At 35.9% G+C, this 14,600-nt stretch overlaps 1 pseudogene; it reads right to left on the bottom strand.

Annotated features, from left to right (window-relative positions):
• Positions 1-2,649: 2,649 nt before the first annotated feature.
• On the bottom strand, positions 2,650-3,239 carry LOC107501458 (annotated as a pseudogene).
• Between the last annotated feature and the right edge of the window lie 11,361 nt (positions 3,240-14,600).

Genomic DNA, 14,600 nt, shown 5'->3' on the forward strand with positions numbered 1-14,600 from the left:
GGGGTCATCCATGGGTCTTTTATAAGTCATATGCATTTTTTGCAGTGTTAAAAAATAAACTGAGGCGTATTAAAAATGTTAAGAGTTTATCTGAGCAAAAAGTGGTTTGGATTGGGCAGCACCAAACTAGAAGTGATTAGGAGCACTCTACCAACATGAGCTAGGGAGAGATTTTTATAGAGAAAAGGCGCACAACAAACTAAGGAAAATATTGATTGGCTGGAGCTTAAAGCCTAGTTGGCTGTTTGTAATCGGTTGTTCTTAGTTTTCAAACAGAATGCTTAGGCATTTACAGCCTTTGGTTTGGGTTTGCTTACATAGCACACCCAGGCATGAGGGCCACCTCAGACTAATAGCTTCTTAATTTAATTAATTTATAGCATTAAGCTATTTTATGAAGTGCAAAAGGGTAATGGTGGTGGCCGTGGGGTTTGATCATCCTTGTTTTCCAAGAGTATAGGGTTCCATAAAGTCCAGTATCATCAGTAGCTAATGCAGTTCACTTTGTATTCTACGTTAGACTTTAGCTCTAATGCTGTGCTCTATTTGAGAGACTGTATCAGTTTTCTATTATATATAACTCTTTTTTATTTAAAAAAAATGCCTCAAATTGCTTGGTAGTGGAAGTAAAGTTTTTACATGGGGCAGAGTTTGTAACTTTTATTACTATCACAAAGAATCTGTATTGTCCTCCAACACAGGGTCCCTAAATGCTATCTACAAGATGTGAAATCTCATCAAGATATTTTTATAATTGGAAATTACTATATTTTAGACTTTGCAATAACCTCACAGTGTTCTGAAACCTGGCTAAGTTTCCTTTTTGATGCCAGCATAAAACCAACCTTCCTTTCTTTGCTCTTCTTAATTTCTCCCTCTCTTGTCTCTTCTCTCCCTTCTACTAATATTATGGTTTTTTTTTTTTTTTTATGTTAGGAAGCATTATAGACAAATTATCTTCTCCATAAAGAGTTGCTGTACTTGGACTGCCCATTTTCAATTAATACTACAACAATATAGAGTATAACTTAGTACTGCTTGGTTTAGAAAGAACTCAAGAAACTGTCATTAAAACTATAATCATGAGCTTATCCTACTTCTTTCAACATGTGCTGGTTAGTAAAGATTTACTTGTTTAACCTTAGCCATTTAAAATATACATATATACATACACATTTGAAATGAGATTAAATACATAAATATTTAGGAGACTGGTTTGTCCTATTGAAAGAACACAGTTGTAAAACAAAAGAACTTAATTTCCAAATCTGAAAGACTTTTTTTCCTTTTCTTTTCTTTTTAAAAAAAGAAAAAAAAAAAAAGCATTTATTTGAGCTGTTGCTAGCAAGAAAAAGACCAAGTACTGAGGCAGGAAATCTAAACCACCAGCATAGTTAGGTGGAAAAGAAGCACGTTTGCTGTCCTGGAGTTGATGGGCTTCTTTACACATCAAGTATGGGGAACAAAGATGTAAGTTGCTCTGAAAGAATTTGCACTGACTACAGATAAGGGGAGTGGGATATGGTGAAGTGGGGGCAGTATCAGGGTCGATGCCCAGTTTATAAGGAAGGAGTGCTTGCTCCTTTAGATTGGTTATGGAACATTCTTGTGTAAGCAGGAAGTTGAGGCTCCTGCCGATATGGTGGCACCTGGCTATTCTCTTTTAGATAATTGAGGAAATAGCCACCTGGAAGTTAAATCAAAGTTCCAACAGACCCTCAGAAATATAAAGCAGTCTTTCAGTTGCTTTTGCCCTGCAATTGTTAACCCTTCTTACCTCTACCTCCCACCTTCTGGCCTTCTGTAATTTAATTTGGGACATCTCAGAATTTTCTCCTTGTCATGGCCTTAGGGTGAGGCACACAGACCTGTATTTTTTTTAAGCTCCTTTAACATCTTTTTGTATATAAAGAACAATTTCATACATTTTAAAATTTTTCATGAGACATATTATCCTTCAGGAATCCTTCAGTGTCAGATACAAATTTAAAGCACTCTTCTAAAGGAGCACTAGAATTAGAATAAACAGCAGATTATACTGGCAATCTCTGACATGATAGCAGGATATAGACAACTCTAGGGTTCAAAGTATTCATGGAAGTAATTATAACACAATTAACTGTATTCTCCAAATCAGAGTAGTCCTCATCAGATACCTAATGCTAAGCTTATCTTGACACTGTTTTTAAAAAGACCCAATAATAAAAGAATAAGCTTCATCTGGATAGATAAAATAATAATAATTTTGGCCTAATAAAGATAATATGTATTGATAAAACATAGGTTTGTTCCCAAACATGCAATAAATTATTAACCTAATGCATGGTCCCCGTATGAAATAATCACTTGAATAGTAAAAATTTGTATATATCTTATACTTTTTCAGTTCAACTGGTTTTCTTTTGGTATAAGGAAAAATGTAATGATTGGCTTCAAATTCATTTTTAGTAATACAAAATATGTAAGCTTTATTATATGTTAAAGAAAATAAATATAATATGACCCAATTTTATTAAATCTACAATAAGATACTTTTCAATGAATACAAAAATTGTAAATTAGCTGATGCTTTTTCAATGTAGATACCAGATACATTTACTGATAAGCGAAAACAAAGACATGTTTAATGACTTTTATTCTGTTTTCAAGTCACCTTATTGAATGATACATCATGAAATCAATAACTGTACATCTAGGAAATTTACCAATGGAGCTCTCTTCCACTGGTGTGTATATTTTAATTTGTCTCATGTGGGTGTCTGTTCCATTTTGGAGATTGGCTAGAACGGTAGTCTGTATCATGAATGTATGAGTTGCTTCTTGTGATTAGCAGTTAAGGGAATGTGACTCCAGCCACTTGGTTCCACCAATTCAAGTCGCCGAATTTCTTGAAGGTTGTGGAAATTATTTCCTACTCTGACTGAGATCTTGTTTGGAGTATAGCTTTCATCATATTTGTAGTTTGCATAAATATATAATGTCTTCACAGCTGTTTTTCTTCTCAATTGGATATTCACTAAATGAAGTTGGGAGCCATCTGATTACCAGTAAGTTTCTAGATTGTCATCTCATAATTGATCTACTCCAAATCCTGGTTTTCAGGATGAGAGTGACCAAACAGCTTGTGACCCAGTTTCCTGTGCTGTTCCTGTCCTTTCCAACTGGTTAGAGTCAGCACTAGGAGGTGTCTTGTTTAGTGTGGTCATTTAAAAAATATTAGCTTGCTGACCCGGCTTGCTACAGCTCAGGGTTTTAGGATTCCCTGCAGCTCCACACCATTCCCACTTAGCTTCTCAGGATAGCCTGGCTTCCCCCACGATGGCGAACTGGCATCCCAGACCTGTATTTGAATGTCACTTCTCTCACTTACTATCTTTACGTCCTTGAGAATGTCAGTAAAACTCTCTGAGCACCTTTTCATTTCTGCAAAATGCAGATAATAAGATGTGCTAATGAGTTCATTGTGAGGATTAAACTGAATTAATTTACATATGCAAAAGAACACAGACTAGTTCCTAAGCAAATGTTAGTTTCTTTCTCGAATTTATTGAATGCAAGTACAGGTAGCAAACTAGACTAGACACTCTTTGGGCCCTACTGTTAAGGAACTTAAAATTTAATTGTGGAGTCATTTAGACATATATAAGAAATGTATATGCATATCAATTTACGCTTTCAAAAACTGATCTAGGATTTTGCAAAATTGTATTACCATTTGAAATTAATCTTGTAACTTTATCCTGGTGCTTACTCATAGTTTAATCTTAGGTGGTTCCTTTTATCACCATCTTCTACCTTGAGCACTTAGCCCCCTTGAACATCAAAGTTTTTCTAATGGAAAAACTGTGCTCCTCCCTGCTAGCACTTTATTAGTAGTCATTACTGCAGTTGCATTGTGTGCGAGTAGACCTGAACAGGAATCTTTGTGTTCCTGGCTGTCATTCTCTCCTTGCCCCTGCTGGCTTACATATCTCTGTTGTCCAGCACAGACCAGTTTCATTCCCTAGTAGCTGCCAAACACTAAGTCAGTCAAGGGAAATCCCCTGCCTCCCTCCCTTCATGAGTAGGAAATCATAGATAAAAGAAGAGAAGCATCCAGGGGACCCTGGATCAGTCAGCCCCTATAAGTGGGAGTTGGGGAGGGAACCACATAAAAACACAAAGGGAGCAGCCTCAGTGACATCACCATAGAAGAGCAGGCACAAGTGGGTACAGGACCCAGGGAACATCGCGCTCTCCTTAGGCAGTGCAATGACAAGGATACTATAAAGGTGGCCTGATTTGTGCTCTGCTGAGCTCTAATGTCTCTTTTGTTCTGGGAGGACAGGATGGGCAAGAAGCCTTAGGGCTGAATGGAGGTAGTAACACAGCAGTGAAGACTCTGAAAATGATTTTGTTTTGCACTTGGTATAGGTCACCCTGTTGATCACAGCCACAAGGGGTGCCTGTGAATTTCTCTCCAGGTTTTGTCTGGCTCTGACAAAATTTCACTTTGGAGGCATAAAAAATGGGGTCAGCACCTTCAAGAGGCAACACGAGGATTTTGTAGACAGTTTAAGTAGTGAGAGAGGGACTCAATTACCATCTTATGACTGCAAAAATGACCCCAGTAAGGAACATTTTTAGCAAGGGAAGACCTTTTCACTTTTACAGTCTTTCAGTATGACAATTACTAAAGGGTTAACACTAGGTGTGTTCAGGCATGGGATACACCTGCAGAACAGAGATTTATGGTTTGAAGTTTCTTTTGGTGTCCGCAAATAGGGCTGACCATTATTAGTCTTTTAAACGTTTTGGGGAAACATTCAGAGGCCCGTGGATTCTTAACAAGGAGCACAAACTTTCCAATAGAAAGTCTGTATAATATACTAAGTATACAGTGAATAAGTCACAGATACTGGTCAATTTATTTGGTTAGGTACAAACTAAAAATAAGAAGACAAAACAATTTCAAACTCATGCACTTCTGAAAACCTTTCATTTTGAAATGATTGTAGATTCACAGAAATGTACAAAAACAACACAGAAGGAGGTCTCATGTATCTTTCATCCAGCTTTTCTCAATAGTAAGATCTTGCATAACCATAGCACAACATTACGACTAAGAAAATGGCATTAGTACAATTACAGAGATTATTTAGATTTTACCAATTTTGAATGCATGCGTGTGTGAAATCTTATGAATTTTATCACATTTGTAAATTTACGTAGCTACCACCACAGTCAATATGTAGAACTATTCCATCACCAGAACGCTTTTTCTTACTATCCCTTTATGGCCACCCATCCCTTTTCCTCATTCCTAACTTCTACTCACCACCAATTTTTCTCTATCTGTATAATTTTATTATTTTAACTATTTTATATAAATGGAATTATACAGTATCCTTTGAGGTTGGTTTTTTAAAGACTCAGCATAATGGCTTTGAGATTCATCCAGGTTGTTGCATGATAACTGGTTTGTTCCTTATCATTGCTGAGTAGCATTCCATCATTTGGATATACCAGTTTTAGTCCTTAATCTGTTGAAGCATATTTGGGTTGTTTTCATCTTTTGGTTATCAGAAAAAGCTGTTGTAATGGTTAATTTTTTTGTGTGTTTATTTGGCTGGACTGTGGTACCTAGTTATTTAATCAAACATCAACCTAGATGTTGCTGTGAAAGTATTTTTTAGATACGATTACTATTTAAATCAGTAGACTTTGAGTAAAGTAAACAGATTACTCTTCATAATGTGGGTGGACTTCGTCCAATCAGTTGAAGATCTTAAAAGATTGAGATTCCCCCAAAGAGGAAAGAATTCTGTCTCTAGATTGCCTTTGGAATCAAGACTGCAAAATTAACCTTCCCTACAAGTTTTGGACCTTCCTGTCCCCCACAACTGCATAAGCCAATTTCTAAAAATCAATTTCTCTTCTCTCTCTCTCTGTATGTATTTTTAGTGAAATGTCTATTTATGCCTCTTGCCCATTTTCTAATTGGATTGGCTTCTCTTTTTTATTGTACTTTGAGGTTGTTTATATATTATACATACAAGTCCTTTGTCTTGTAATGGCTGAAAAATGACTGCCAGAAATTTATTACTTGCAGGAAAATTACTGCTTGGCTATGCCCATGGGAACATGGCTATGTCCATGGAAACATAGGCTGTCACCCATAGGAACATAACATTCTAACAATAAACTTTCTGCTTCTGTACCCCTGCTTATGTACCTGACCTGTGAGTTGACAGGGAGTAAATAGAAGAAAGATAGACCTTTGTGTTTAGACAGAATGAAGAATGGGATTTTGGGCTTAAAACCCCTGTACCTCTGCATTTCGGGGCTGCTTAATTTGGGGTCTGTGTACCCCTGGCAGACCCAGTTGGCTGAATAAAGAGTGTTTCCTATAACTCACTGAGTTCTGGTGGTCTGTGTGTCTTTCGAGGGCTGGTGGGTACAACAGTCAGATATGTGGTTTACAAATACTATCTCATAGTCTATAACTTGTCTTTTAACAGGATCTTTTTCAGAACAAAAGTTTTAAATTTTGACGAGGTCCAGTTTATCATTTTTTTTCTTTTATGCATTGTGCTTTTGGTGTGAACTCTGAAAATCTCTTCATCAAACCCTAAGTGCTGAAAATTTTTCTTCTAAAAGTTTTATAGTTGATTCTGTGATGTATTTTAATTTTGTATAAGGTGTGAAGTTTAGGTCAAGGTGTTTGTTTGGTTGTTTGTTTGTTTTCTGCCTAAGGATATCCAATTGCTTCAGTATCATTTATTGAAAAGGGTGTCCTTCCACCATTGAATTGTTTTTATGCTTTTGTTAAAAAACAGTTTGACATATTTGTGTGGGTCTATTTCTGGGTTCTCTGTTCTGTTCCATTGATCTATGTGTCTAGCCCTCTGCCAATATCACTCTTCATAACTGTAGCTATTTAGTAAGCCTTGAAATTAGTCGAATAATTTTTTCAACTTTATTCTTATTTTCCAAAATTATCTTACTACTATTTAAGTTCTTTGCCTTTCTATATGAATTTTAGAATAAGCTTGTCTGTCTATTAAAAAATCATACAATAATTAAAAAAGTTTATTTAATTTTATTTTGAAAGCCATATGTTTGTCATTGAAAATTTAGAAAATACAGATAAAGTATTAAGAAGAAAAGCTATACTAGATCGCCATAGAAAGGCTGTTAAAGTGACCAAAAGGCCTGTGGAACTGCCCTGTACTTCAGATTAAACTAACATTTCCTGTGGCATCTCGTGTGCTTGGTGATATGCTAAGAACTTAACCAAACATTATCACATTAAATCCACATTAGAACATTGGAAGAAAACATCTGTATTTGACTCTGAGAAAGCTGAGATGAAGGTTAAGTAATTTGTCCAAAGTCACCCATTTAATAAGTATCAGAGCCACAGTTTTACCTACAATCCTATGAAGCCCTTTGTCATCGAGCTGCTGTCTCATCTCCCATCACCCTCTCACACTTGACGTGCTTCCCATGCTGACTTGCCTCTTGCTTGCCTTTGTAATTTTAGATATGAGATTTCCTCTGCCAGGAATGTTCATTTCCCTTTCAATGGCCTGGGAATTCGTTTTTCAAAATGTAGCTCAGATATTCTCTGAAGAGCATTATAAGCAAGCAGCTTCCACACCTAACCCCCTACCTTGGCTTTATTCAGTCTCTCCTAGCTATTAAAGCTACCTTGTATATAGCTCTAATTGCACTCACTAGTGTTCTAATTTATTTATTTATATGTCTATCTCAAGAGGCCTTGAGCTCCAATGAAGGTAGAGACTGTTTTATTTGTGTTACTCCAGGAAATAGCACAGTGTCTGGCAATTAGTGACTTTATAGACTTATCAATTATAAAAAATGAAGGCTAATCACTGCCCGCAGGCAGAGATCATAACTTGAATGTATATAAAGATCAGGCAGGTAACATATACGTGACTTGGGTGAAAATAAGTCTATAGAGAATGGTGAGGCCTACTGTGAATGAGGAGCTTCACAGCTTCACTTAGACACATTCAAATTAAATCTGAAAAACCATCATGCCCTGTAAACCAAAAATGCCTGCAGGCAGAGTAGGCATGTAGGTTGCAAATTTCAAACCCTGCCTTGAGAATTTATAATCTCATTAGGGGAAGAAGATTCCTAAGAGAAATAAGAAAGGAATGGATAAAAAAAAAAAGTTTGGTCCACAGAACTCCAGCACTGAGAAGCACTAAGGCGCAGAGATTATCAGGCAAGCCATAAGTCACAACCTTTCCATGGTTTTCCTGATCATCTACTTTATTTAGTTAAATATTATTATATTTATTTTTATTTAAATATATATAATTAATATATAATATATCTAATTTGTAGATAATATATAATTTATGATTATATTTATTTGAATATATTTTTTATTTATAGTCTTTATTCAGGATATGATATATTATTATCTTATAGATTTCTACAAATATTAGATACTAATTTTTTTAGTTACACGGGTTGTAAATATCTTCTCCAAAGTGATTTTTTACTTTGTTTATGGTCTTCTGTTGTAGAGAAGTTTTAAAATTTTAATGTACTCAAACCATAAAAAAATCAATCTTTTTTATGGTTTGAGTTTTGTTCTATTTTATTTAAGAAATCCTCTATGCATTAAGGTCATAAGGCTACCCTCATATATTTTCTTCTTATTTTTTCCAAATTTTTCTTTTTCATATTTAAGTCTAAATTAAATTAAAATCCACTTGCAGCCTGAGATAAGGATCTAGTTTTATATTTTTTTCCTATAGGATAATTGCATTATCAGGATAAGATAGTTATGCTGCAGTAACATATTAAGATGTATATCTCTGTGACTTAACACAACTAAGATTTGTTTCTTGCTTATAATTATGAGTCCAGCATTGATGACCAGTCAGAGTGGATGAGCACAGTTGGTTCTCTGCTTGACAAATGTCTCTCAAAGATTCGGGCAGAAATGGCCCTGCTGTGTCATTCCAGAATACACAGCTTCCTTTATTAGCATGCAGGAAGAGCGACTGCAGGGAGATCTCACTCCTGCTGTTCACATCACTTCTCTGCACATGTCATCGCCATAACTTGTCATATGGCCTGACTAGCTGCAAGGTGATGTGGAAGTATGGACTTTAGTCTGTCCCAAAGTAGAGGAATATTGAACACTGTTGAGCACTATTAGTATTTCTTAGATTAACTAGTTGTACCAGCATCATTTATTGAATAGCCCATTCACCTCCTTGATTTGTGATGTTATCTCTGTTGTACTATGTAATCTTGTGCCTATTTAAGCAAGAATTTGGTTCTGGGCTCTCTATTATGTACCATTGCTCTAAAGGTCTATTCTTGGCAAATACTATAATTTTAAAATTATTATACCTGTATAATGTCTTTATATATGATATGGTAAGTCACCTACATTGTCCTTTTTCTTCAAAATTGTCTTTTTGCTTATAATTGGCTGGTTGCCTCTATATAAATTTTAGAAGCAGCTTGTCAAATTGCATGAAAAAGCCTGTTAGATATTGACTGGAATTACATTTATTTTTTTAGATTAATTTGGTAATATGTGACATCTTAAAGATATTGAGCCTTGTGTCCATAAACACTTAAGGTTTAAGTGCTTCTGTAGAGTTTTATGTTTTTCTCAATAAAATTTTGGCACATTGTTTGGTATACTGTTTCTAAGTATCTTATTGATTACTTTAAATAATTCAAATAGTGTCTTTAAAAAATTACATTTTCAATTGTGATTTATATATAGGAATATAATTAATTATTTTTCATAATAATTCTGTGTTCAGCAAACATCTGGATTTTTTGTTTGTTTGTTTCTAATTTTTGGTCTACAGAATCTCCTGAATTTTCTGTGTAGAAAATTACACTTGCAAAAAATGATGCTGTTCTTTTCCCTCAATCCTTGTTTCTTTCCTTCTCTCTTTCTTCCTTCCTTTGTCCACCTGTTCCTCTTTTCCTTTCTTCTCTCCTCCCGCTCTCCTCTTCCTCTTTCCCTTTCTTTCTTCTTTCTGCAGTGCCTAGGACCTTCTATTCAAATTTGTTTAAGCATGATAGCAGGCCTTTAACCTTCTTACTGACTTCAGGAAGGATCCCTGTACTACATAATTTAGTTTGCTGTAGGTGTTTCATAGATACCTTTACCATGTAGAGGAATTGCTCTTGTCTTCAAACTTTGCTAAGGGTTTTTGTTATCAAAAATCGGTGCCGAATTTATTCCACCAGGATTTCATTTGAAAAAAATCCATAACTTACTTTTCTTCCAAAGCTTCTGCTACCTATCATTAGTTTTTGTACTTGGTCTTTCCATTGTCCTGGACTTGATTTCCAGCGAATGTTTCCAACTACATATAGCGCTTTTAATAACAAACAAATGTCTTAATGGTTTGATTATCACGGACCAATTTTTTTTCCCTATAATTAATTTTTTTTGTGTGTCCTACATTTAAATCTGTATGTATAGATAAAATCCATGTAACCTAATGAAGTTTTTGGCTGATGAGAATGTGAAACAACAAATTAAAAGACATAATGATAAGTTTAGAGTGATCCTGTTTACTTTATACTTATGACAATTCAAAATTGATATTTTCATAATATTATCAGAAAGTTTTAACTCATTCCCATGAGATAAAGCCTCTTAATATTCAGAATACCAGTTTTGTTTAGGTAGTAAAATTTTACAGAGTGAGCCAGAAGGGAATAAGGGAGCAGCTAATTATTATTTTCTATTTTTTGTTTGTTTGTTTGTTTGTTTTTTTGCTATAATTGAACATACCTCTCAGTTCCTCCAGTTCATTGTAACTACTCGGAGGTAAGGGCACCCTTTCTATAATTTCATTTGTCAGCAAAAATTATAGCGATTCAACTATGTCAGTTCCTCCATGGCTACTTTCACGTTGGTTGTTGTATAACTGTCAGTAAGATTTCTTAGTTAGCCAGATAACTATTGAAATTCTTTAGAGGAGAAAGATGGATTTTCTTTTATAAAAAGAATTTAAGTTAAATCAAACCAGAGCTCTAAATCTAAGGTACTGTCTCCTCAGGGTTTAAGTCCAGATATTTTGGTCCGAAGGGTAGAGGCTTCTTAGACTCCAGTTCCTGACTGGTTTACTGATCCAGTGGGATTATGTAGGTGATAAACTGCCACTGTCATTTTGTGACTGAGAGCAGATTTTATCTATGAATATAAATTGGTGACTGTCTGGCATTTAATCCTAAAGATTGCCTGGGTAATAGAAGTTCTCTATCTGAAAATGCAGCCAAATCTCTATCCGTGCACTTCTGAGGTTCATGTCAAATCGCTATAGCAGAGTGCACTGGAAGCTTCCAAACATGTCATAAAAGTATTAGTTCTTAATGATTTTCTTGAGAGAAAGGGAAAATGACTGTATATTAACCACTTTTCCTTTTGTAGCAAGTTTAGACATGAACTTCTAAGAGAAGTTGACCTAGCATGAACCTAGCTGAGAGTTAAGATTACTTCCCCACCCAGTAGACTGAGAAATGAATGCTGCCCATAAATATCAACAGTGGTTTCATTATTAATGAACTCAGCAGAGATCTTTAGGTTGCCTTCTCAGCTCTATTCTTTTGTAAGTGAACAATTATTATAAGATATTGGGGAGTTGAGTGTACATCCTGAAGTGATGATTAAAGCAGAGTTCTTGTTCCTTAGCGGATATGCCAGGACCGTGGATCTCATCTAGAAAATGTGTATTTCAGGCCGATAGAACAGTAGATCACCGAGTTTGAGACATGCTGGTGACACTGTTCATAAGAGTCTTATCAAATCCAGAAACTTCAATTATTGCTATACCAATATCTGAACAAAGCATGTGGTAGACATTCAGCATTTTTTGAACTGTTTAGGATTGTCACACTCTCTGCACAAGCCATATTGAAGGAGAAATTCAAAGCAGCTAAATCAGTCAACGTCCTTTCAAGGAACAGATGGCACATTCAAAATGGGTGATTTGAGTAGAGTTTAGTAAAGAACTAGTTACAAAGGTATGGAGAGATTTTACTAAAACTCTGAGGGACAATATAATACCTCGGAGCCTGGTTTATTACCAGAATCTGGAATGAGGTGAGAGAGAGAGAGGAGTTGAGGGACTTAGGGAAAGAGAGCTGTGTGGAGCTGGTTTTCATTTGAGAGTGGTAGCTACCCCCATGACGATGCTGAGGGAGAGAGTTGGTGGAACTTACTCTCAACCTTACTCTCTCTCTTCTTTTTATTCTTTTATAAGATCATTGGTCATGAACAGACACTTCTCCCAAGAAGACATACAAATGGCCAAGAAACATATGAAAAGATGCTCAACATTGCTACCTACTAGGGAAATGCAAATCAAAACCACAATGAGATACCATCTCATACCTGTTAGAATAGCTGTAATCAACAGAATAAGTAATAACAAATTCTAGAGAGGATGCAGAGAAAAAGAACCCTCATACACTGCTCGTGGGACTGCAAATTGGTGCAGCCACTATGGAAAATAATATAGTATGGGGTTCCTCAAAAAACTAAGATGATCCAGCAATCACTCTACTGCGTGTTTACCCCAAACACTTGAAAACTTTTATCCGAAAAGATATTTGCACACTGATGTTCATAGCAGCATTATTCATGGTGACCAGGACACAGAAATAACCAAAGTGTCCTACAACAGATGATTGGCTAAAGAAGCTGTGGTACATATATGCAATGGAATATTACTCGCCATAAGAAGAGATGAAATACTGCCATTTGTGACAACATGGATGGACCTTGAGATAAACATCTACGCAAAATAAGCCAGACAGCAAAAGTAGAAAATCACATGGATAATAGACTAGTGGTTACTGGAGGATGGGTGGGGGGTTCGGGGGAGGTAGATGGGGTAAAAGGGATCGAATATGTCGTGACAGAAAAAAAATCTAACTATGGGAGGTGAACACACAATGTAAATATATGTATGCCTTACTGTTTAAATATACAACTGAAAGTTACCGGATTTTGTTAACTAATGTCACCATAAAAAATAACAATAATAAATAAATAAATAAATAAAACAAACAAACTAAAAGATCTCTGGTCAGTGCTCTCTTTTGATTAAACTCAACTGGAAGCCAAAGTCAAGGGAGCCTTCCAACATACTCTGTACACATCCTGAGACACCTTGCATGTAGAAAAGGGTAGAGAGTGGGTCTGAGGAAAAATGGGAGATTTGCAGCAGTTCTAGGGGAGGTAGAGGAGTTTAAAATACTCTCTGAAGTCAACAGATGTGACAGTAACAAGACTGAGAGGATTTTCTATGGCTTCTGGAATTACTGAAAGGAATGACCACATTTTGTACATGCTCATATTGTTTAAAATCTATAATTGCAGTAAATGATAAACTCCTCAAGGGCAAAGACCACCAGCACCAGACAAGTCCTCAGATTCTCCGTAATAATTAACTAAATGAAGAAATGGAAGACTCATCAGGAAACCATGTGGCAGCGTCAGAAAGGATGCAGCCCAACAGAGCAGACTCCCTTACTTCAAGTCATTATAAGCCCAGTAAAGTCCTTCAAAGAATGGAGATTTTTCAAAGATGCAAAAGATGCTAGTGTTAAATCCAGTGCTCAGGGGAGAGAGAGAGACTGAATTCTGTGGATCTAATTTTCTATTCACATGAAAGGAGTTATCTTTAGTTAGGCAGGAATGATTCTCCTGGCTTCATCATAATGTTCCAATTATAGCCTGCCTATAATGAATTACTGTGTATTATATATAATTTTCTGTTAATTAAGTTTTATCCCAACACTATTCCAATAATCTTGTAACAAGTCAGGGAGACTAGACAGACCCAGAGCTCATATACTCTCTGGAATACTGGGTGGATGGGAGGGGCCGGGGGTGGGAATGTGATGGTGTCTTAGCATATTTTAGCAAAAGCAACATTTTGTGAAACTAACTGTGAAGGGAACGCATGGAAGGATGCACTGACACAGGTGTTCTATTGTGTAGCCCCTCACAGCACTGAGTCAACTCTGTGACCAGAACCAGATTTTATTGCAAAATTAACCAGAAATAATGGTAAACAACCAGCACCTGGCAGAGCGATGTGTTCAGTAAGTAGTCCCTGACTATTGCGAAGAGGAGTCAGCGGTGTTATATTACTCTTTAACCAGGTTTTTGGAGTCATGTAGGCACAGCTTAGATGAATCATTTTTTTTTTTTTCCTGTGATCTTTTAAAGGCGGTATGATGTAGTAGAGGACAAGGTTTAAATCCCAGCTGTGGGATCTTGGGCGAATTGCTCAATGTTTGTTTGCTTCCGTTGTCTCATCAGTAAGATGGAGATGATAGTAGTACCTGTTACATAGCATTGTTGTGAGATTTTAATACGTAAATATAAATATAAGTAAATCATAGCATATAGTAGATACTCCATAAACGTTATTATAAATATTATCATTGATCAGGTAACAAATGAGAATTCAGTACACTCAATTCATTTCCAATTTTGACATAGCTGAAATCCAGTCATTTTTACAGGGCCATCTTGAGCCTGGAAAAATACTTTGGGAAATACCTGTCTTTAGTACTTAGTGTGA

Source organism: Rousettus aegyptiacus, unplaced genomic scaffold (assembly GCF_014176215.1).
Source record: "Rousettus aegyptiacus isolate mRouAeg1 unplaced genomic scaffold, mRouAeg1.p scaffold_m13_p_6, whole genome shotgun sequence".
Taxonomy (NCBI): domain Eukaryota; kingdom Metazoa; phylum Chordata; class Mammalia; order Chiroptera; family Pteropodidae; genus Rousettus; species Rousettus aegyptiacus.